General features: G+C 43.4%; 2 protein-coding genes across 15 annotated transcripts in view; one reads left to right on the top strand and one right to left on the bottom strand.

Moving 5' to 3' along the window:
• Positions 1–23,843, top strand: part of SLC31A2 (solute carrier family 31 member 2) — a 989,995-nt gene that overhangs the window by 754,361 nt on the left and 211,791 nt on the right. The gene's annotated exons all lie outside the window — the stretch shown is intronic.
• EHMT1 (euchromatic histone lysine methyltransferase 1) overlaps positions 1–23,843 on the bottom strand; it is a 139,884-nt gene that overhangs the window by 112,447 nt on the left and 3,594 nt on the right. Inside the window, exon 1 of one of the 14 annotated variants that reach the window (XM_028714989.2) lies at positions 19,290–19,339. The exons of 10 other annotated variants lie outside the window; for them this stretch is intronic. The gene's annotated coding sequence lies outside the window, so the exon portion shown is untranslated. Of the gene's footprint in view, positions 1–1,979; positions 2,121–19,289; positions 19,340–23,843 lie in introns of those variants that run through there. 3 more of the 14 variants (XM_028714993.2, XM_028714984.2, XM_028714990.2) reach the window with 3 other exon arrangements.

A 23,843-nucleotide genomic window follows, 5' to 3' on the forward strand; every position in this document is an offset into this window, starting at 1 on the left:
AGATTATGGATTTCAGCTGTGGTTTATCTCCAATCTTATTTACACACTGTTTTAGAGAGGTTTTTTGATCAAGAGGTTTATAGGTCTTCTGAATAAGGAGAATAAATATCTGACAGCATTGTACTCCAGTGCGTATGCACTACGAGGAAGAGGGATTTGTGTTATTTGCAGAAGACTGATGCTTGCATAAGCTGAAGGGAGTTGTAGTCTGAAACATCAGGAGGGCACTGGGTTTGCAAAGCCTGTTCTACACTATTCTAAGCCCAAACCCAGAGAAGGAATGGATTTATAAACACAATAGTTTTCTCTTATATAAGGCAGGCAGTATTTTTTTTGTATGTACAGCAGTATATACTGAATTCATTTATACTCTGTTCATTTTGTCTCTTCTTCCCCACTCCCCTCGGGCTCCTCTAATTCATGCATGTATACCTGTTATAAGCTACAGGGTGAAGAATGCAACACAGCTGGCGAAGAGTGAATAATTTTGTCTAGGAAGTTAAAACAGAGCAAGCTCCAGCACTCTGGCTGTTTTTCCAAGATGGATGCCAGAGGCTGAGGCCTGTTTCAACAAGGAACAAAATGAAAGCACAGTTACTTCCTATTTCACCTTATTGTACCGCAGTATGTTATCCAAAGGTGATTGACCTGATAATGGTGGCAGGCACCTGGGAGACTCATGAAAGTAAAACAAAAGGCTGAAACCAAACACTTCAAAGGCTGGATTTGTGAATGGACAGCCAGTCACAAGTGCCTGACCAGTGCTAGTGAATTTCCCTCCTTATTTTGTGCTTCCCCAGCAGTGTTGCACAGAAACCTGCAGAAAACCATTACCCCAGATGATCCAGAGGAGCACGTGGGTTTTTAAAGTGTTAGTTTCACCTGGGCCTGCCAGCCTAAAATAGCATCAATTTTAAGTGTGACTGAAATACAATCAACTGTGAACACTATAAAAGGCACAGATGACTTGGTGGCAACATTGCTCAGCTCTAAACTAGGTCCTCTTTGACTTCAAAGCCAGGTACATTTAGAATTGTTTTCTAAACATAAACAGATTCTAACTTCAAGTGTACCACACTTCTATCAATACAATCAGAAATCAAAGCCAAGACAGGCCCATTAAAAGTCATTGTACACACAATTTACCTTTTATTTACCTTTATGCGAGGAAACTATTTACCATACAAAAGAAAGTAGCCTTGCAAACCTCATCCAGGATAATAAACCAACTTCAAATAAAAATGTTTGGCACCTTAAGTGCTGCTCCATCTCCAATACTGGGCATATTTGGAATTATTGTTTGAGTAAAACAGAAGACCATTTATACTTTTAAAATTAATACACAGAAAGCCATTTTGAAGGGATAAGGTCCAGTTAAGCAATTATTTCAAAATCCTGCATTAAAAAGCAACATGCCTAACAAAGTAGCCACAAAATCCCCTAGAGCCTAGTTTTGTTTGTCTGGCTGGTTGGTTTTAGTTACCTTGTGCTATTTACTCTTTGGAGCTCTCAAAATACATTCTTGCTGCCCCTTACACAAAAGGTTGAGAACAATGTAATTTGCAATGGACAAGGAAAAGGTTATAGCAAAGAATGAGAAAAGCTGGGCAGACTGAACAGCAATAGCAGCAGCAGCAGCAACAACCAACTTGCTGCTTTGAGCATGGTTTTGCCTGCTTTGAGGCATGACTCCATAAACGTTTGCAAGAACAGCTTGCCTTCAAGTAAAACAGAAGCATGCCTCATAATTCAGAGCCAGCTCTGCCATTCAGTGCAAATGGAAAAGGTTCCAGGCTACAAGGACCCCCTTCCAGCAGAGTAGATAAAAGGATCTGATAACAGAAAGGCAGTGCTCTGCTGCTAGAGTTATTTCAGTACAGAGGCATTTCCTTCCGAAATACCCTCCCAAGGACAAGGGTGGGGGGGGGGGAGAGAGAGAGAAACCAGCCCTTTAAAATATAACTTGGAAGTGCTCATACCTCAAGTCTGTCTGTGCAGGCCTTTTGGGATTCTTGTCAAGGCGTTTCAGAGGCCTAATCTACTCCCTCCACGCGTTCCAACCAAAGCCACAGTAGGTGCTCAGGAGCATGCTCTGTAGTGCAATCTCACAATGCCCCCAGAGGCCCAATGATTGCATTACCAGTCAGAGAGGGGGAAAAGGAGGAAGGAAATTGAAGGAACAGGAGAGACAGTATTCCTTGCAAAGAGTTGGGAGGGGTAGTTTTATACACATTATAGAGTGTTTGGTTCTCATACCCCCCACAGACCCTAAAATGCATCTTTAAAAAAAAGCAGACGACCAAATTGTGATGCACACTTATAATTACACACAAAGACAAAGCTTGCCAAGAAACAAAACCCATTCAAGTTAATTACACAATATGCATTCCTCCCTGAGTGAGGAAGGCTAAAACAAATGAATTCCACCATGCTCTTTCTCCCTGAACCCAAATCAAGGCTATTTCTGGTGCTTCAAGTGAAAACGGAAAAGCTCAGACATTTGAGGACAAGGTCAACTCCCCAACAATATGCGAATAAATATTATTCCTATGTAAAAAGAAGAGCATCAGTCGAATAAATCAAGCCAGCTTTCTCTGTGACATAAGACTGTGGGTCTTTTTTTTTTTGGTCCCCCCCCCCCTAAAAAAAGCTTCTAAATTCAGGTGTTTTGATCAACCTCTGTAGTTTCTATGACAACATGGATTTGTAATTCTTTAAGAGGGAGGGAGAGGGAAACAGTATTAAAAACAAAACAAAACCCAAGAGCATGTAATTCAGCTTGCTTAAAGTTTTGAGGTCACTTTCAGGTGTTTGCCACTTTTCAACAGCATATCTCTGAACGAAGCTATGATCTTATGTCACTTTACAGATAGCACCTGGTGCAAAGTAGACTAGAAAAACGTTGTCTGGGGAAGCTATTTCCAACATCCAGCCTGGATTTATTTTGCAAAATGCTGTTCCCTTGGACTTACACTTTTTGCAAAAGTCAACAAACAAGTTTAGGACTCAATCCCTCTTCCTAGGGAACTATAGCTCCATGAGGAGTATAGGAGTCTCCTAACAACTCACACTAGGGACGTGGGAGGTGCTGTGGTCTAAACCACTGAGCCTCTTGGGCTTGCCAATCAGAAGGTCAATCTCCGAGACGGGGTGAGCTCCCATTGCTCGGTCCCAGCTCCTGCCAACCTAGCAGTTTAAAAGCATGTCAAAGTGCAAGTAGAAAAATAGGTACCACTCCGGCGGGAAGGTAAATGGCATTTCCGTGTACTGCTCTGGTTTTGGTGTTCCGTTGTGCCAGAAGCAGCTTAGTCCTGCTGGCCACATGACCCGGAAAAACTGTCTGCGGACAAACGCCGGCTCCCTCGGCCAGTAAAGCGAGATGAGCGCCGCAACCCCAGAGTCGTCTGCAACTGGACTTAATTGTCAGGGGTCCCTTTACCTTTATTAACAACTCACACCACTATCAACAAACTTTAGTTCGCATGATACTTTGGCGAAAGTCATGACTGTTTACAATGGCGGGCTTTAAAAATATGGTGCAGATGGGACCTAGGCTAGCTGGCTTCTATACATGGAACTGGGGACACCATCTTGTCCTTCAACTCAAGCAGCTGGGCTGGTCCCAAGAACATTATCTCTTTTATGTCTAGATTTGGCACTGTGTAGTTTTAAGGATTCCTATTTAGTCTGTCACTGCTTTGTGCAAATTCCAACTTAAGAAGGCACATCGCTTTCACAACAGGCTCAACCCCTTCCACCCATCCCTTCTTCATCTGTAGATGGATTATAAGATCAGTGGGTCCTCTTTGACCCTACTGAGGCTTAATTCTGTTGAAATATAAATCATTGCTTACAGCAAGAGCGCGTTTTCAATGTGAAGCTTCCATCTTTTCAACCAAAGTCAGCAATTTGCAAGCAACAACATCCGAAGGGCAAATGGGTTTCAGAAAAAAAGGGCATTGTTTTATGTGTAGGAGAGGATCATAGGAGTAAACAAATTAATCAGCTTAGATGAGTTTTCAATATGCAGAACATTTCTGTTTTCATGGAGGGGATTTTAGGACACAGTAGTCATGGGGGTAGAACTCCCCACCACCACGACAACGCATTCATCAGTGAGTCCTTTTTGCAACTCACTGCCAAGCCCCGGGTCCCAGGAGCCACATGGCACCTAGTTTCATCTCCCAGTTTCTAACACTGCTTCCAATGAAGGTAGCCAGAGTAAAGTCCAATGAGACGATTTCATCCCTCCACTGTCAGAGGATGTAATACTTCTGAATGACAGTTGCTGAGAATTGTAAGTGGGGAGAGTGCTATTGCACTCAAGTCCTGCTTTCAGGCTTCCCACGAGTACCTGAATGTCCACTGAGAGAACAGGATGCTGGACTTCATAGGTCTTCAGCTTGATCCAACAGGCTCTTATGTGCTTAAAGCACACGTGCATTAGGCTAGCAGCTAGATAAAAATGGGCAGTATTTGATAGTAATAACACATTATGGGGCTACCAAGGAGTATCCTTGTGTACTGTAACAGACAGCTTTTCCATTTTGGAAGCTACCTTATACCTAGTCAGACCACTGGCTTATCTACTTCTGTATTGTTCAGTGCAGAGGTTCCCAAACCATGGTCTGTAGACCACCTGGGATCCACTGTATGTTTGCATTAAAATATTAATATCTGTTTTAATTATATTTCTTGCATTTCTTGTATTGTGCAGTGGTACCTCGGGCTAAGAACTTAATTCGTTCTGGAGTGTATTACAATTTGAATTCTATGGAAGGCAAAGTGTAATGAAATAAAGCAATACAAATTAAAATTCATACAGCATCTAGCACAGTGCATTACAATTGCTCCAACAGGCAGAAAAATCATTACATGGTCCAGCAATACAATTAGCAATTTTCAAGTGGAACATGGGGGCTGGATTTTGAGAAGCACAAGTCTACAGTGATCGGGATTGCTTCTCTGGGGTTCCAGACAGGAGTCTTTCCCAGCCCTACCTAGGAGATGCCAAGGAGTGACCCTAGGTCAATGTTTCTCAAACCTGTTTCGGGACAATAACTCCCATCATCCCTAGCTAGCAGGATCAGTGGTCAGGGATGATGGGAGTTGTAGTCCAACAGCTGCGGACCCAAGTTTGTGAAACACTGCCTAGGTCCTCCTGCATGCCAGCAGACATGTTCTACCACAGAACTGTTGTCCTTGACCTAAAAATAGAAGTTCAGTCATCTTGGTGGCGAATAAAGGGCTGTATCTAAATGGAAACAGAGGAGGTTACCTTAGACTGAGAGGCCATGAGGTCCCTCATGCTCAGGGCTTCCCATGCTGCCTTGCAGTGGTGCTCCAGGGCTGCAGACGGAAGTTTTTCCCAGTCGTACCCGAAGGTGGTAGGCACTGAGCCCGAGGCCTTTAGCATGAGCTCCAGCAGTGAACTAAGCCCACTCTCCATGACGTAGGAATCACGGCAGGAATCATAATCCCTTAATAAAGTTGTTAAGTGTGAATTTGGGGTCACTTTCCTGCAGGCTGCTAGCCAAAGACTGGATTTATTCAGAATAATTATGTGTTGCATGTGCATTTATTAGCATCCTTGTTTAGCTCCCTTCAGCAGGCAAACAAAAAGCATGCCGCCCTCACATAAATGTCTTTCTGTTGCAGACATCTCCCTGTTTTTACATATTTCTGATGAAAATCATTATTAAAATTTTGTAGCACCTTTCATCTATAGATTTCAGGGCAGTTTTCAACATAAAGGAATATGTAAAAATAATCAAGGAGCATACAGATAATGTGTCCCTGGAACAAAAGAGAAGCAAAGCTTTCAAAAGTTTCAGCTCTTTCCCTTGCAACATTTCCCCCCTAAATATACATCAACGGCACTGAACAAGGTTAGAGGACCAGAGGTACTGTAAGAAGAAGATTCTGTGTTGGAACACTCTGAGCTAGGGAATGCTAGCAAGTTAGACTGACCTTTTCTCCTGGAACATAAAGCAAAAGGGTGGGGCGTGTAAGAGGGAGATAAAATTGCCAGGGAGATGACTACAGCTCCTGTTTTCGAGACATTTTTTTTTAAAGCCCTCTTGGCATAAAGAGGACTCATCACCACTCATAATTACAGTCCTCAGAGCTATAACGTAAGAATTTAAGATTGTCATCAACTGGATAATGAGCAGCTAAAGGAGTTAAGGGACTGCAGAAAAGGCCACAAGCCTCCAATGGTCCTTATTAGATAAGTAATGACTGAAGACAAGGCATCGCCTAGCCTATTTGCCACTTTCCCTTTCTCCTTAGGTGTTTTAAGCACCCTATTATTCTGTCTTGCTCAGGGTGATAATCTTGGCAAGACTGGCTATTCAGGAGATTCACCTTGAGTGAATCAGGGAACATCACCATTTTTCACATGTGCCTTACTCAGCGCAATCTAACAGAAATTGATGGACACACTCATCATCTTGTTACATTATATTATTATTATTATTATTATTATTATTATTATTATTAATATTATTATTAACCCACCCTTCACTTTAATGTCCTAGTCATTGTCCTCATCAAACCTTTACTGGCATGACTTGCAAACATTCAGAATAAATAAGCCGGTGTGAATGTCCTAGTGTGGGTTACAAGACTAAAACCAGTTTAAAACAACTTACCATCACAAGGATAAGGTGGGTCCTAAAAGCATAGGTAAAAGTAAAGGGACCCCTGACCATTAGGTCCAGTCATGACCGACTCTGGGGTTGCGGTGCTCATCTCGCTTTATTGGCCGAGGGAGCCGGCGTACAGCTTCCAGGTCATGTGGCCAGCATGACTAAGCCGCTTCTGGCAAACCAGAGTAGCACACGGAAACGCTGTTTACCTTCCTGCCAGAGCGGTACCTCTGACGTGCTTTCGAACTGCTAGGTTGGCAGGAGCAGGGACCAAGCAACAGGAGCTCACCTCGTCACAGGGATTCGAACCGCCGACCTTCTGTTTGGCAAATCCTAGGCACTGTGGTTTAACCCACAGCACCACCCGCATCCCTAAAAACATACTCAAGTGCAAAAAACCAATGTTAAGGGGGTGCCCCTTCAGAATTCACCGGAAGCTGTATAATGAAGGTGCCAGATGAACCTGTGTGGGGAGCTCCACAATTTAGGGGCTACCACAGAGAAGGCCCTATCCTGGGGAACACACACCCCGCCGCCATCTCTGAGGGTGGTGGAACTACCAAGAGGGCCCCCTCTGCCAATCTTAGTACTATAGTGTAGGAGACGGTCTTTCAGATATTTGGGGCCTAAATCGTTTAAGGCTTTAAACATTAACATGAGCACCTTGAATTCAGTCCATAAACAAACTCCAAGTGACTTAGGAAAACAATTAAAAACAAGAGTATGAATATTTGCACTCTACCTGCATTTCATTTTCATCTCATGTTCTGAAGTCTGCCCAGTTAGCTTTTAGACCTTGCTTCAACCAGTTGTTACCATAGGGTAATTTCACCATAGGGTGAAATTATCATACCTAAGTAAGCCATGCCCAGTAATTTAAGTCGGTTTAACCTGCAGGTGTCTAACTGTGGGTTGCAGCCAATGCTAGTCTTACTCAGAGTAGACCCACTGAAAATAATGCACATGACTGACTTAGATCCATTAATTTCTGAACTTTTTTAATTTAATCATTTGACAATGATTAACCACCACCACAAAACTCGACCCATATAAAATTACTTCAGATCATAATATTCTGCAAAAAATATGGCTTAACATAAAATTTCAAAATTCAAAACAAACAGAACCCTACTTGAATTTGCTTTTGCAGGAAGTAATTGTTCTCTTGACAATATTGTACATGGAGCAATCAGTTTTCCCAGAATTAATTTCTATAGTCAGCTGCAATTCTCAGCTATTTTTGCCATTATGACCAAGTCTCAAACTTTATTAAGCCATTATTTCCAATAAGAGTAATGTAACTTTCCAGTTCTGAGCCACTGACATTCCAGTTTTGAGCCACTGACAAGGATATATATTCCTTGTATTCTTCCTTTAAGATAAGTGACATATAGTTCATCAATATGGGTGGTACAGGTGCTATGGACTGGAATTCCAAGACTTGGTAAATTGACCTTCCGGTTCGCTGCGGAGGCAATGGTGGCGCACTCAGTGTCGTCTGTCTAAACATGGTTCAGGCTGATAGAGCCTTGGGGGTGCACGCCAGGGCTAGGTGCCCCCCAAAAAAATTCCCCACAAAAGAGTGGGGACTCTAGGGGTCCAGCAGAGTGTACAAACCCGCCGGCCCTGATCCCCTGGCTGCCGTTTTTACGCAGGGGAAAGGAAGAGGCTTGAGTCCACTCACGGCTCCAGCGAACTCTACAGCCGGAGCCACACACCGCCACCATAAGCAGTGGATCTCCCAATTAAGAGGTAAAAACCAAATAAGAATAAGAGAAGAAACCAGGTTTAAATTGATTGATTTGGTGATTTGTCCGATTTCTGAGGACAGGCTCTGCAAGGGGACTTTTTATGAATGGAAGCAGAACATAGTATTTGCAGCTTTGGAGACTTTGTAACAGCTTGACTTTGGACTTTTGAGAGACTCTCTTTCTCTTGGGTACATATTGGCTACAACTGTGTCAAGTTGTCCTTTGGATAAAGGTAGGATACACATTGCCAGCTGGACAGAATTTGACAGATTGATACTTTGGCAGAGTAGAAAGTAAAAACACTTATATACAATGGTACCTCGGGTTACATACACTTCAGGTTACATATGCTTCAGGTTACAGACTCTGCTAACCCAGAAATAGTACCTCGGGTTAAGAACTTTGCTTCAGGATGAGAACAGAAATCGTGCTCCGGCAGTACGGCAGCAGCTGGAGGCCCCATTAGCTAAAGTGGTGTCTCAGGTTAAGAACAGTTTCAGGTTAAAAACGAACCTCCAGAACGAATTAAGTACTTAACCCGAGCTACCACTGTACAACAAAATTCATTCAAAAGGAAATTGAAAGAAAAAAAGAAAAAAAAGATCTTAGGTGAAATTATGGAAAAGGAGAAACAATTGTCAAAAAAAGCTAATAAAGAGTCAGTCAAGCAGGCAATTAGAATATTACAAACCCAATACTCTATGGTAGTTAATGAAGAAATTAGCTGGAAGATAAAAAAAATGAAACAGAAATCTTTTGAAAATGCCAATAAATCAGGAAAACTGCTAGCGTGGCAGCTGGAAAAAAGTGAACAAAAAACTCCATAAATAAAATTAATATAAATGGAAAGATTGCAGATAAGATGAAGGAAATAAGAGCAGCATTTGTAAAGTATTTCTCAGAATTGTATAAGAAAGGAAAGAAAAAGAATTGTAAAATAGAGGAATATATAAAAAATAGTAATCTGCCAAAAATAAAAGAGGAAAAAATGGTGATTTTAAATACTCAAATAAGAGCTCAAGAAGTACTAGAGGCAATTAATTGGACAAAAAGTGGCAAGTCTCCAGGACTAGATGGACTAATGGCAAAATATTATAAAAAATTAAGTGAACAATTGGTAAACCCATTGAAAGATGTGATGAATGAGATTTTAAAAACAGGTGAAATCCCAGAAACATGGAAAGAAGCTTATATTACAGTAATCCCAAAAGCAAGATTCAGATATGTTACAAATAAAAAAATTATAGGCCTATTTCTCTATTAAATAATGATTATAAATTATTTGCAAACATTTTAGCTACCAGAATGGAAAAAAATATTAATTGAGTATATACATCAAGATCAGGCAGGATTCCTTCCAGGTAGACAAATGAAAGAACATTTTTCAGCCTTCGACAATGTTTCTTGGGATTTTATGAAAAAATTGCTTGAAGAAATTAATTGTGGATTTAAATTTTTAAAAGGAATACAGGCAACATATTCAGAACAAAGTGCTAAGCTAATTGTAAATCAGGTGATGACGAATGAATGTAAGATACAAAAAGGAACTAGACAAGGATGTCAGTTATCACCGCTGTTGTTTATTCTGGTCCTAGAAGTACTTGCAAGAGAAGTACTTGCAAGAAATATAAGAGCAGATAATGAGATCACAGGGATAAAAACTGGAAAAAATGAATTTAAACTGAAAGCTTATGCTGATGATTTAGTAATTATGGTGGAGAATCCAAAAAACTCTCTCCCTAGAGTTATAGAAAAGATTCAAGAATTTGGGGAAGTGGCAGGATTTAATTTAAACAAAACTAAGTTATTAGTTTAAAATTTGACGGAAGAAGAGAGAAAAAGAGTTGGCGCAAAGTATTGAAATAGAATGTTATATTATTTATAAAGTCACAGAGCTGCGTCCTATATTTCTTCATTGACAATTGTGACAACTAATCTTTTTTATTTTTTTATTTTTTTTAGAAACAAACCTGAATTTTTCTTTTGTTTCTTTTCTCAATACCTACCTGTCATTATTAAAACTCAAGGGGAAAAACTGAAAAATGCTATTACTATTACTTAAGTGTACTGGTCGCTTTCACTATCAAGGTTACTCAAAGTGACTTACGATATATATTAAACAAACATGTACATTAAAATCCTAGTCTTAGAGGTAAACTCTAAAACGCGGGTGGCGCTGTGGGTTAAACCACAGAGCCTAGGACTTGCCGATCAGAAGGTTGGCGGTTCGAATCCCCATGGCGGGGTGAGCTCCCGTTGTTCGGTCCCTGCTCCTGCCAACCTAGCAGTTCGAAAGCATGTCAAAGTGCAAGTAGATAAATAGGTACCGCTCCGGCGTGAAGGTAAACGGTGTTTCCGTGCGCTCCTCTGGTTCGCCAGAAGTGGCTTAGTCATGCTGGCCACATGACCTGGAAGCTGTACGCCGGCTCCCTCGGCCAATAAAGTGAGATGAGCACCGCAACCCCAGAGTCGTCCACGACTGGACCTAATGGTCAGGGGTCCCTTTACCTTTTTAGGGCAGGGTTAAATCATTCCACCCAACTAAGGGCATCACAGATAGTTAACAATCAAAGGCCTGGTGAAAAATAAGTTTTTGCCTGGCGCCAAAAGTTATTTAAGGATGATGGCACCAGTCAAACATCACAGGGAGAGGTAACCCACAAGCAGGGAGCCACCAATAAAAGGCCACCCTGTAGGTCATTTTACAGTCCAAATCTCTCTGCTTGAAGCAGGAAACTCAGAGGAAAGGCATCCTCAACTGATTTTCCAGTTCTCCAGTCAACCTGAAGACGACCTCACAGAGCTCACCCCTCTAGACAACTGGTTCCATAGTCAAGCTTCTGCTCCCAAATTCTACCCTCCTGCAGCGGCGTAGCGTGGGTTGTCAGCACCCGGGGCAAGGCAAGTAATTTGCGCCCCCTAACCTGTGGATTTGCGCCCCCTAACCCGTGGATTTGCCCTAACCCCAGATGTTGCGCCCGGTGCGGCCGGCCCCCCCTGCACCCCCCACGCTACGCCACTGCCCTCCTGTAACATTAACACATTAGCTCTAGTTCTGTTTTCTGGAGAATAAAGGTGCAAGCAGATGGGGGGGATTATTGCATTATTTTTCGTGGTTACAATATCCCAGTTTCAGATATCCATTTTATGCTGCATTAGCTGCTGGGTTATGGCTCCTTCTTTCTTTTTGGGTTATGGCTTTCTGATCAACATACCACCACCACCTTTCACGTTTCGTTCACACCAGAAGGCACGATGTGACACAACAAGCAGGCATTGCTGGACATGTCACCGCCCTCTGTGCGCACGTACACTTCTGTACCCCTATGATTCACCCAGAAAAAGAGCAGGAAAGAACTGAATGTTCAAATAGCGCTCCAAATTTTGTCATGTCAAGACCTTTGAAAACCAGGGGGAAATTGCAAGAGTCTAAAACTCCTGCAATTTCCCAGGCTAATGGGGTTACAAATGGATTTTTCCTGGAATCAATTAACAGGAAAATGATTGCGAAGCTAGATTCCGCTAGCTTTCCATAAGTGGATTTTATGTCATGTGTAAGATCACATAAAATACACAAAAATTACCAGGTAAGGAAATGTCACGGAACTGGAATGACGCACTTTCTGAGTGTATCCAATTATTTCAACCTTTCCTAATAGGACTTGTTTTCCATACCATCCTTGTTTTCCCTCTTCTGAACCCATTCCAATTTCTGTAAGGCCACCAAACATTTAAAGCATGTGACTTCCCCCAAGGAATCATGAGAAATGTAGTTTGCTAAGCATGCTGGAAATCATAGTTCTGTGAGAGGAAAACTCAGTTCCCCGGAATTTGGGGGGGAAGTCACATGCTTTAAATACAGTGGTACCTCGGGTTAAGAACTTAATTCGTTCTGGAGGTCCGTTCTTAACCTGAAACTAAGGTACCACTTTAGCTAATGGGGCCTCCCGCTGCCACTGCATGATTTCTGTTCTCATCCTGAAGCAAAGTTCTTAACCCAAGGTACTATTTCTGGGTTAGTGGAGTCTGGAACCTGAAGCGTCTGGAACCCAAGGTACCACTGTGTATGGTGTGCAAGCAGCCTACTTCCTTCTCAAACTGCAGCACCCAGAACTGGACCCAGTATTTAATGTGAGGTTAAGCTACTGTAGGATAAAGTGGAGCTGTTATTGCTATGGATTTCATCATCATTTTTCAGAATTTCATCATCATCATCGTTGCTATTACTCATTTCAGTTGCTTGATGTCTTGAGGTGACTTATAGTATCAAAAATGTACTGCAATTTTAAAAATCCAACGGGGGTGGAAGCCCCTTGCTAATAATAATAATAATAATAATCTATTACTTGTTGTGACCTAAGAAACTATGGTTCTTATTAATGCAGCTAAAAATTACAATAGCCTTTTTTGCATCACATTGTACAACCCCAAGATTCTTTTCGCATATAACACTGTCAAACCAAGTCCCCCCTCATCCCATGCATTTAATTTCATTGCCATTATAGTTTTGTTCACTACTTTGTTTTTGGCTGGGCCCAAGGCAAAGTGAAACAGAAAGGAGAAAAACTAGGAGGAGGAACAGAAGAAAAAACAATCCATGTCCTGTATTCCCATATTTAACCTCACAAATGATCTGATACCTGGTCATGAGAAACACCTGTAGGAGAATATTTTTAAGACATTCACTCTATAGCTTTTTTTAAAAAAAGAAATTATGCAACCTGTGTTCAGTCAGACAAAAAACAACGTGGGAATGAAATAATACTCTATTTCATTGCAAATTAGCATGGCTTGAGTGGTCATTTCCAACACAGTTTAGGAAATATTTGAAATAGCAATAGGAAACAGTTTCAATTTAAATCAGCCTTTCTTCCTCACTGTTTTAAATAATATACTTTTCTCCCTATAAATAGATGGGACCCCCCATCCCAAAAGCTCATTTTTTCCCTCAACATCTAGCTAAATCAACTTAAAGATAAAGGTAAAGGGACCCCTGACAGTTAAATCCAGTCACAGACAACTCTGGGGTTGCGGCGCTCATCTCGCTTTACTGGCCGAGGGAGCCGGCGTTTGTCCGCAGACAGTTTTTTCCGGGTCATGTGGCCAGCATGACTAAGCCGCTTCTGGCGAAACCAGAGCGGCGCACGGAAACGCCGTTTACCTTCCCGCCAGAGCGGTACCTATTTATCTACTTGCACTGTGTGTTTTCGAATTGCTAGGTTGGCAGAAGCTGGGACTGAGCAATGGGAGCTCACCCTGTTGCGGGGATTCGAACCGCCGACCTTCCGATTGGCAAGTCCAAGCGGCACAGTGGTTTAACCCACAGCACCACCTGCGTCCCTTATCAACTAAACTAGCTGGACCAACATAAAGCAGCTTCCTACGCTCCTCTTTTTTTCTTTTTCTTTGCTTTGCAGCTTCTCCAGCAAATAACTACCTTGTGTGCTATTGTAAATTTGTGCATCAAACCAGTCTCATGATACAGCCATAGAGGCAAATGCACTTACTCCCCCAAATTTGATAAAGTTCCCTTCCATAATCAAACTTCAAACCTTCCCCCCCCCCTTTCCTATTTCTGATCTGACCTCATAGAAGGGAAAGACCCACCGCCACCATTTCAGTTGCTTGATTCCCCACCCCACCATCAGAGTTGCAGGATGGTCAAGTGTGTCGCATGCCTAATGTGATCTCTGGCTCTGCCTACCCACTAGCTACATAACTGCCCTCTGCTCCATGCTTAGCCCCGCAGGACCCAGTGGGTACCAGATGCCACTAATTTATGCTAAAACTATAACCCTCAATGCCCGTTCCCTACAAATCCCTCAGCATTTTCAGTTGACAATCAGCTCACTCCAATTTCATCATCTCCCAAAAGGATTCATTAGCAGTAGATTGCCTCATGGCTTTCTCTATCCCTATCAAGAACAAGAATGAACCAAACTATGTATTTTATTTTTTAAAGTTCACCTTAAACTTGAAAGACAATTTGCTTTTCTTAGAAGCAGGGGTGGGGGGCCTTTTTCAGCCGGAGGGCGGCTTTTCTTTCTAGGAAACCTTCCAAGGGCAAAATGCCAGTGGCAGTCAGTGCCAGAGGCTAAACTGGATGAAGCAAGAAAGATGAATGTTACATGTGTATGGTAGGCTAGTTTCTACCATACACTCTTGTCCTGGCAAGAAAGAGGCATTATCCATGTTTAAGGACACAATTCAACCAGGCCAGGAAAATAAACCTTGGCATGTGAAGTATGCACACAGGAGAACTAACGTACTCCCATAAGCTGTTCCCAACTGAAGTAGTAAGTTTGAATTTATTTAAGCATAAGTAAAAACTGGATTCCTTTCCAAACAGCCATGTCTATCTCTTTACGTATTTGTCAGCAACGCCTGAAGGGAATATATTTATTTTTAAAAACACAAAATTGTAAGGAAGTAGTAACAAGTGCTACGGAGGGACGCGGGTGGTGCTGTGGTCTAAACCAGTGTTTCCCAACCTTGGGCCTCCAGCTGTTTTTGAACTACAGCTCCCATCATCCCTGACTAGCAAGACCAGTGGCAAGGGATGATGGGAATTGTAGTCCAAAAACAGCTGGAGGCCCAAGGTTGGGAAACACTGGTCTAAACCACAGAGCCTAGGACTTGCCAATCAGAAGGTCAGTGGTTCGAATCCCTGTGACAGGGTGAGCTCCCGTTGCTCGGTCCCTGCTCCTGCCAACCTAGCAGTTCAAAAGCACATCAAAGTGCAAGTAGATAAAAAGGTACCGCTCTGGCGGGAAGGTAAACAGTGTTTCCGTGCGCTGCTCTGGTTCGCCAGAAGCGGCTTAGTCATGCTGGCCACATGACCAGGAAGCTGCACGCCGGCTCCCTCGGCCAATAAAGTGAGATGAGTGCCACAACCCCAGAGCCGGTCACGACTGGACCTAATGGTCAGGGGTCCCTTTACCTTCACCTTTAACAAGTGCTACAGGTGCGCCCCCACCACTACAAAACATTGTCTGATAGGCATTACAGTGGTACCTCGGTTTTTGAATGTAATCCATTCCGGAAGACTGTTCAAGTTCTGAAAAGTTCGAAAACTGAAAACTCAATAGCCGACAGCTATTGCACTCAGGATCTTGTATTCAGCAGAAGCCACGTGGCATGTTCGACTTCCGAGGCGTGTTTGAAAACTGAAGCATTTACTTCCGGGTTTACAGAGTTCGAAAATCGAAACGTTCGTCAATGGAGACGTTTGAAAACCGAGGTACCACACTGTACCTAGAAATGTCCTGCACAGCACAATCTTATGCAAAAGTATTCAGATACAAGTCCCCATGCATTCTATGGGGCTTCCTTCCTACCATAGCCTGAAATCCTAAACCCACATAAATGGGTCCAAGCCCCATTTAAGTCAAAAGGACTTACTTCTAAGTAGACACGGTTAGGTTTGCACTGTTGAAATGATTAAGACTGCAGCTGTGGTCTGACACTGCATTGCCTGCTACTTCCAGAGTGTTAGCATGGCCGTCCTATAAAATAGGATTAGATTGGCCTAGAAACAGAGACAAATACATTGCGAAAATCACCCAAGAGAATACTGCACTGATCTTTTAATGCAGGGGTCAGCAAACTTTTTCAGCAGGGGGGCCAGTCCACTGTCCCTCAGACCTTGTGGGGGGCCGGACTATATTTTTTTTTTGGGGGGGTGAACGAATTCCTATGCCCCACAAATAACCCAGAGATGCATTTTAAATAAAAGGACACATTATACTCATGTAAAAACATGCTGATTCCCGGACCGTCCGCAGACCGAATTGAGAAGGCGATTGGGCCGGATCCGGCCCCCGGGCCTTAGTTTGCCTACCCATGTTTTAATGGCTTTCTGCTTTAAATAAAAAAGCATTTCTGAAGCTCTCCACATCAAAATCAAGCGCAGGGAGATATGCACAGCGTATGTCAATCTGTCCCTCCATCCATTTCCACCCCCCATGTCTTTTGAACAGTTGTTTACTGCAGCCAACCGCAGAGAAACACAGTGGCTTAACTTGCCAACTCCCTCTGAAGGATTAGTCTTCCAGTGAGCATGCTCCCGCAAGATTTCTTTCTCTTTCTCTCTCCTTTCAGACATTGCATCCATTTCATGAAATGAGAACCGCAGCAGTGGACATTAAGAAATGCCATTTCAAGAATAGAGTTCACACAACACGTATCAGCCCATAAACAATTCCAAAGTTCACCTTGATGTTCCTTAGCACCATGTGCTATTTACTTCCCAAGGACTGAAAAAACAATCTTCAGTCTCAGATGTGCTTTCCATCTCATGAAAGCTATGTGTCTTTCGATATAATTCTGTATTTTCTCTCTCTCTCTCTCTCTCTCTCTCTCTCTCTCTCTCTCGGAGACTGGCGATTATTTTGTCTGCCCTTGACTTTTTCACTAAACACAGAAAGGTGAGGTTTTTGTTGTTTTGGGGGATTTTTTAAAAATTGATGAATATAGGAAGCTATTTGAAACTGAAGTCACACCAATCAAGCTCTACAGGGTTTCAGGCAGGGAGACTTTCAAAGCCCTACCTGGAGGCACCGGGAATTGAACCTGGAACCTTCTGCGTGCAAAGCAAATACTCTGCCACTGAGCTATAGGCCTTCTACAAATCTTTTGAGCACTTCATTTGGATATAATTTTATTGTATGATAGAAAAACTTAGACCCATTTCCTGGGTCATTCCAAAGGTTTCTCCCTGCCCTTGATGGGCTGATGATGATGATGAGTTTGGATTTGATATCCCGCTTTATCACTACCCTAAGGAGTCTCAAAGCGGCTAACATTCTCCTTTCCCTTCCTCCCCCACAACAAACACTCTGTGAGGTGAGTGGGGCTGAGAGACTTCAGAGAAGTGTGACTAGCCCAAGGTCACCCAGCAGCTGCATGTGGAGGAGCGGAGACGCGAACCCGGTTCCCCAGATTACGAGACTACCGCTCTTAACCACTACACCACACTGCTCCCTTTGACGCCTATTAATGGACCTCGTTAGGAGCCAAGTATGACACACTGCAAACTCTGGGAAAAGGAACTGGGGTTTTTCCCCCCTCCCAGTCCCTGGGCCAATGGGATTTTTCCTTCTCTGTTCTTTTATTCTAATCTATATTGGTTTCTCTTTGCTCTTTAAAAGATAACTGCAGAACTGATGATCTTTTAAAAAGATCCGTGTATATTAAATTAAAGATCTCTAAAAACCTGATTCATCAATGTTTTGGGAGTAAAGGTGATGAAGTCTGGAAGACATTTATATACTGGATTCAATAGCTTCCTTAATTTCAATGGGCCTTTACTGAGTAGCACTAACATTGCATATAACCCACAATATTTTACCTTATTCCAATTTGTGTGGATAGTAACATAGTAGGCAGTGCTACTTTTCCAGAAAATGAGGTACCAGAACTCACCATGAACACCTCCCTTGTTCTCTTATAATGGCAATAGTGCCCACGTGAGAGGTGCCGGAACTGAGTTAAGGTAAGTTACGCTGAAAAAACAGGGTTAATCACTATACAACACTAGACTTCATCAGATCTGGGTATAGTCAGTATTTGAATTTCCTGTTTTTGTTGAGAGACACAATAAAGTTCTGATTTGGTTTCCTGACAGGTGGGTCCTCCAAGCTTTCGATCACAATACTAAAAACTTCGCCTGCAGAAATCATATAAACTCTTGTGCTGCAGTCCAGCAGTGTCACTTTTGAACAAGAGCCAAGCTTAGTTTCCCATTTATAGTGTGCATTCACCATTTTACATTACCTCAAATGTAATGCCCTGGCCAATAGATCTATGAAATTTATTGATTTCATAGCTCTGTAGCAGAGCTTTCCAAACTTTTCATGTTGGTGACACACGTTTTAGACATGCATCACCTTGTGACACAGTAATTCAGCTTTACTAGCAAACTGGAGGTTAAACTAACCCCTTTTAAGCCCCAGGAAAAACACAGGAAGCACTTGCATGACACACGTACACACTGCAGCTGACACACTAAACGTGTCGTGACACAGAGTTTGGAAATTTCTGCTCTATAGCCTAGATAGATGGGAAACGGGGGGAGGTTGCAGCACTCATCAGAAATGTCATGCCAAGGGCCCCAAGAGATCTGACTCCACCCCTGATTGTAACCTGTCAGAAGTCAGGACATCAGTAAGAAGATGAGCTGGCCCATTAATCCCCATCTAGGAACAAGCTTCCCTCCTTGAAAGTTGGAAATTGGTTCCTATGGATTTCCTTTTTCAAAGACACTGGCCTAAATGAGCAGTCGATAATACGTGATTGCGTGACAATGGCCATCACCACTTGCAGGCCTAGACACAGAGGAAATGAATTGGAACATTAAAACCCACGTTCATCTTATAATGCCAGTGCAAGCAAATTCTCCCCCAACCACCTTAAAAGTAGGGCTAGAAATCACTGGTGGTGTTTGTTTGTTTGTTTGTTTGTTTAATAAAGATTAGCAACACTAATAGTTGCCACTTCGTAACTGCAACACTTTTCAAGGAAAGCAGACAGGTAAAAGAAGAAAACTTTTGTTTGCCCAAGTATCTTTGCATAAAGTAATCTTAAGAAATAAACTGAATAAATTAAAACAATAACAGTAATTGTCTTGACAGGTTTAGGGGGACAAATGGATATTTTTAAATAGTCACCATTAATTCCCAATCACTATGACCCACTTGATTTTGCATTGGGAATTTCAGACCCACATCCCAGTGATACACTGCACATTAAACACCAGCACTATCCAACTTAATAAACATTTCCTCTGCAACGCAAACCCATGCATGTTCACTCAGGAAGACATCCCACTGTGTTTCAGCGAGGCTTACTTTCAGGCAGCTGTGCGCAGAACTTGAACCACTGAACTCACCTTTCTGGTTTTCCAAGGGCACTGCAAGAACAGAAACAGCTTAGCACCTTTTCCCTTTCCAAATAATAAATCTGAAGGGATAACAAAGAAAGGTGATGGAGACACACACAGTGGTTTAAGAGTGTAGGAGAAGTTAGGTCTGTTATACAACCACAGAAATGGAAACTGGGGAGGGACCAATTCCACCCATGTGATGGCCAGGCTTACAGTCCCTGGCAGATGGCCACCCAACATCTGCTTAAAAAGGTAAAGGGACCCCTGACCACTAGGTCCAGTTGCAGATGACTCTGGGGTTGCGGCGCTCATCTCGCTATATTGGCCGAGGGAGCCGGCGTACAGCTTCCGGGTCATGTGGCCAGCATGACTAAGCCGCTTCTGGCGAACCAAGAGCAGCACACGGAAATGCCGTTTACCTTCCCGCCAGAGCGGTACCGATTTATCTACTTGCACTTTGATGTGCACTTTATCTACTTGCACTTCCCACAAAGAATCCCAGGAACTGTAGCTCGTTAAGACTGCTGGGAACTGTAGCTCTACGAATTGTCTTCTAATGCCTCTCAGAACCCTTAAACTGCAGTTCCCAGGATTCTTTAGGGAAAGCCATAAAAGTGATATTAACAGTGCTCCAAATGTATGCTGTGAATGTGACCAAAGTCTGGTCTTGGGAGGAGGAGGTCCGTTTTGGAGTGTGGTGTCCAAAGCTGCTTCCTCGTGCATAAAGCATTAAACCGAGACAAGAGAAGAGAAATGGCTCAGGTATTCTTTATGAAGTCAAAATGTGAGAAAGCAATAAATTACCTCACAGCAGGCCAGGCTCAAGTTAAAAGACTGGGAAGGAATAAAAAGCAAGGAGTTCAAGCATTTCCCCATCAGAGCTCACCAGTCAAGTTAAAAGGAGGGGGATGTGGGAAAGTGGGAATCCCCCTCGCAATCAGCCACAGTTCAGGTAAGTGGTAGCGAAATTACTGGGTGTGTTTTTTAGAGCCAGCAAGCTTGATTATTGTTCAGGGCAACCCTGTGTTTTAACTCAGAAGTAAATCCAACTGGCCACATCCACACTGTCACAAACCTTTTCACAGCCATGGCTCCCTGCACAGAATCCTGGGAAGTGTGGCTTGTTAAGCATGCTGAGAGCTGTTGGGAAACCCACTATTCCCCTCACAGAGCTACCGTTCCCAGAGGACTGATGTTTAAAACTCATAATCACACTGTGCACCTTGACTGTGGGGGACCATTTGCTCCTTTGCCTCAGGCAGCAACATTTATTGTACCTATGAGTCCAGTCAACTATGGCCAATGGCCATGCTGACTAGCATGATGGGAGCTGGAAGGCAACAGCTTCCACATCCCAAGCTATATAAAAAAAGGTAGATTGTTCCTCTGATGGTCCAGCAAGAGATCACAGCAAAAGATCTGAGAACTACAACTGGAGAAAATAACCTGTATTGAGCCTTGATTTGCAAATGCCAGTTAAAATACAGCCTGCAGTATCTGGACTAGAGGCAAATGCAATCCATCTCCAAGAAGAACAATTCCAAAATGAGTCGAGAGCTCAGCAGTCATGTTCTCCTGGCCTCCTCCAAATCTGATGGAGATCTCCTCATTTAAGTTGCATCCACTCTTGGTGAGCCCTGGGATTTCATGCCAATCACTCAAAACAATTGACCCTCCAAACCCCTCTCCTTTCCTGTATGGACAAGCAAGGAATGCATTCCTATGTTTTTGTCCTCTCCTGCATTCGTCTGCAAAGCATAGAATAAGCCACTTACCTGACTATAATCCTAGTCTAGCCACACCACTCCAAATTTCATCCCTTTAAACTGCATGCTGGCTATTCACATCCACAGAAAAAGACAGGTCTTTTTCTGCTGCTTTTATATTTCAATCCACTTTCTGTCCCCCCCCCCCCTCCATCCTTAACATAAGTCGTCATTCATTGGCCTGGAGATGCACCACTCCACCTGACATAACTGAAAGGGAAAATAAAAGGAATTGGTTCAGCATTGCATACTCGGGCTATTGGCCTTGGATAAACTCAGCTCTTATCTGATCAGCTAGGCTGACCCCCTCCCCAAGCACTGAACTCCATGTGAACTATTCCCCACGCTAAGGAAATATTTCTTCACACAGGGCATAGTTAAGATATGGAATTCACTCTTCCACTAGGTAGCAATGGTGACCTATTTAAATGGCTTTAAATGTTGATTAGACAAATTCGTGGTTGGTGATGCTATCAATGGCAATCAGCCACATTCTACCTCCAGAGGCAGTTTGTCTCTAAATCCCAGTTGCTGGGAACCACAAATGGCTGTTGCACTCAGGTCCTGATTTCAGGCTTTCCACAGGTGGAAGAGAGAGTTAGCCTCTGTGAAAACAGGATGTAGGACTAGATGAATCTGACCTCATTCAACAGAATCTTATTACACTTTTAATGTGTAAGAAACTTTTGTGCCACAATGGTATATTTGCATTGTGATGTAATATGGAATAAAATTAATAAAAGGGGGGGGGGAGGAAAAAAAACTTTTATGCCACAATGAGCTCAGTTATCTCTGAAGAGTTAAAACCTATACCTGACTAACTAGTTGTGAGGAATGGGAACAAAGCTCATTGGTAAAGCACTTTTTTGCATTCAGAAGACGAGAGGTTCAATTCCTGGGATTTCCAGCTTAAAGGATAAGGTGAAAGAACAGGGAAGACCTCTACCTTGAACCCTAGAGAGCCACTGACAGTTAGAGTAGGTAATACCAAGTTTCCCAGTATCTCCCACAGGAATGGATGTCTTTTCTACAATGAGGCCAACTATGACACAAATAGGCATCATCAAAACCAAAGGCCTGCTGCCACACGAACCTGAGCAAGCCCCGCCCTATCCAAAAAACGGAAGAACAATGGAATGGAGAGGACAGGGAACAAAGCATGCAAGCTGTTTATTTCTTTAGAAGTTGCCCCTCTCAGATGTAGACCATCAGACTATCTAGCTCAGGGATTTTCAACCAGTGTGCTATGGCATCCTGCAGTGCCTTGAATGATGGTCAGGGGTGCTGTGGGCAACACTGGCCTCTGTCCCTCTTTCCTTACCTCGCTGCTCTGATGCCGTCTTGTGTCTCTGCCTCCCAAAGGATTGCACGGCCGTTTGTTGAAGCCCTGGCTACATGCTCCGCAGGCGAGTGGTGCCTCTGGGGCTGGCCAGGGGGTGCTGGTTGCCAGGAGCTGAAGCAGTCTTGGATTAAGCAAGCAAGTGGGTGAGGGAGCCTAGCCAGGCAGTCCACCAGCCCTTGCTGTTGGGAATGGACAGACAAGTGGGAGGCCAGGCAGGCAAGCGCTGTGCTAGCCTTTCTTGTGCTTGCTGTGTGCGAGGCCTGCCTGAGAGCTGAGTGCCTGGCGCCAAAGGGGAGCTTTTCCGCTACACAGGCCCAGCGGCGCCTGCAGCTACCACTGCCACCTCTCAAGGTGAGTAAGATGGTGGCCTCACATTTAGCTTCTGTCAGTCTCCGTTTGGCCGCTAATGCTGGCCGCATTCTCCTCCCAGGCCTCTGTGAAAAGGCATGAGTCACCTCTCTTTGGGGTGGAGGGGTGGAGGCTCAGGGACCAGGGGTGGTCATGGTGATTGCCCGCAGGACTCCCAAAGAGAGGCGGCTGAGGGAACACTTCACAAAGGAGGGTGTTTGAAAAAGGGTGAGAAGCTGCCAGCTCTGCAGGCAAGGGTTGAAATAATTGGGCTTCTGAATTTTGGAATATGTTTCCCCACAGGGGAGCTGCAGAAAGAATGTACAGTGGTGCCTCGCAAGACGAAAATAATCCGTTCCGCGAGTCTCTTCGTCTAGCGGTTTTTTCGTCTTGCGAAGCAACCCTATTAGCGGCTTAGCGGATTAGCGCTATTAGTGGTTTAGCGGCTATTAAAGGCTTAGTGGCTTAGCGGCTAAAAGGCTATTAGCGGCTTAGCGGCTATTAAAGGCTTAGCGGCTAAAAGGCTATTAGCGGCTTAGCGGCTTAGAAAAAGGGGGGGGGGAGCGAAAAAAATCGCAAGACTCGCAAGACGTTTCCGTCTTGCGAAACAAGCCCATAGGGAAAATCGTCTTGCGAAGCGCATTGAAAAATGGAAAACCCTTTCGTCTAGCGGGTTTTTCGTCTTGCGAGGCATTCGTCTTGCGGGGCACCACTGTAGTTGGTCAAGGGAGCTGTGGACTCAAAAAGGTTGAAAACCTCTGATTTAGCTGATTAATCTACTGGCAACCCCTGCCCTTATAGAGCAGGACCCCACTGGATTATTTGGGAAGTAGGAGAAATGAAAAGTGAAAATACCACAACACACTAAACTACTAAAAAGTATTGGCAGTTGTCTGCCATCTTGTTTCAAAGGTATCCTCTCTGTTAACTATGTATACTAATAACATGGGGAGCCCTAAACCACTGGGGCCCCCCAATTCTGTGCATACTGCACATACCTTTAAATCCGCCACTAATTATCTGTACGTTCCTACTTTTATCACTGCAACAGTTGCACAAACGTCAGTGGACATGCTCTATATTGCAAAGTATCAAATACAGTGG

The sequence above is a fragment of the Podarcis muralis genome, chromosome Z, assembly GCF_964188315.1.
Source record: "Podarcis muralis chromosome Z, rPodMur119.hap1.1, whole genome shotgun sequence".
Taxonomy (NCBI): Eukaryota; Metazoa; Chordata; class Lepidosauria; order Squamata; family Lacertidae; genus Podarcis; species Podarcis muralis.